The sequence below is a fragment of the Pteropus alecto genome, unplaced genomic scaffold, assembly GCF_000325575.1.
Source record: "Pteropus alecto unplaced genomic scaffold, ASM32557v1 scaffold14, whole genome shotgun sequence".
NCBI lineage: Eukaryota > Metazoa > Chordata > Mammalia > Chiroptera > Pteropodidae > Pteropus > Pteropus alecto.
In genome coordinates, this window is record NW_006436810.1 from 17,577,266 (window position 1) to 17,578,565 (window position 1,300).

Genomic DNA, 1,300 nt, shown 5'->3' on the forward strand with positions numbered 1-1,300 from the left:
GTCAGGCTGGGTTAGAAGCGGGGGGAGTGCAGCCGCCACGGCCCCCCACCGCACGCGAGGGCCGTCGGCGGGCTAAGCAAGGGCAGGGGCGAGGGTGGCCTGGAAGGGCCGCCGGGGGCTGAGAGCCCGGACGCCTCGTCTCCGAGCACAGAGCATTGACAGTGGAACCTTTGCCGTTGTGTTTGTGATTTCTCCGCGTAGCTTTGGCCAGATGTCGCGGGTTGGATGCGGTGCGCCTGGCCCTACTGTGCGCACACGTGCGGGGCGTTAGGCCAGAGGTTGTTGCTAGGACGGGGCTGACGGGGACGGTTAGAACCTCGGGTTAAGGTTAAGGAGCTGAGGGTGGGTCCTGCAGCGGGAAGGCCGCCTCAGCGTCTAGCCATCGGCGATCCGGAGCGGCCGTCACGTCCCCCCTGCGGAGAGGGAACAGCGTTAGCTGCTGCCCGCGTGTCCCCTGCCTGGAGCCCCAGCCGCAGTCCACTCAGGTCTGTCCCCAGACACGGCGCCTGTGAAGTCGCCTCCCCGGGGGCGACCGCAGGACACAGCCCTGTGCTTCTGGGGCTGAAGCCCGGTCTCTGCTGTTCCGCGCTCCCAGGGAGCCCTGGACGGCTTCGGCTGCAGGTTCCGGGGTGACCCGGACGAGCTTGCGTGTTGTGGGAACACAGGCCTGGTCACCAAGTCCCCAGATGGGGGGCCGCAGACTCCGAGGGTCTCCCCCGTCCTGGCCAGCCCGGGCATTCAAATCCAGCCCCCCGTGCTGATCCCTGCCGGGGGCACACGGCCGGTGTCGCCACGAGGCACACGCGGCCCTCCGTCACGCTGCCCTGGAACCCCGGGGACTCCCCCGCTCAGAGTTGAGGGCGAAGCTTTTGGGAGGGTCACAGGCCTCTGGGGGGCGGGCCTTGCCCTACCACGCCGATGCTCGATGCTCGGTCCTCTGTCCCCTTTCAGACCCTGCCGGTCACTCCGTGTCACTCACTCTCGCCACCTCCCTCCTCCCGGAACCTGCTGAGGCCTCTTCTGTTGTCCTTCAGCCTGGAGCACTGTCCCCAGTGTGTGACTAGCAAATGCCACCTGCTCAGGGACACCTTCTCTGGCCACTCTCCCCGGAGTGGGAACCGCCACTCGGACACACGGGGCACACCTAACTCTTCCGCCTCCCTGCCTTTTCCCCATGGCACTGAGGCGGCCCTCGTTCTGCGACCCCCACCGAGTCAGTCCCTCCCGGGCTCCCGCACCTGCAGGCGGGGCCTGCTCACTGAGGATGTCCTGTCCCCACCTGTCCCCACCCCCCAGCCCC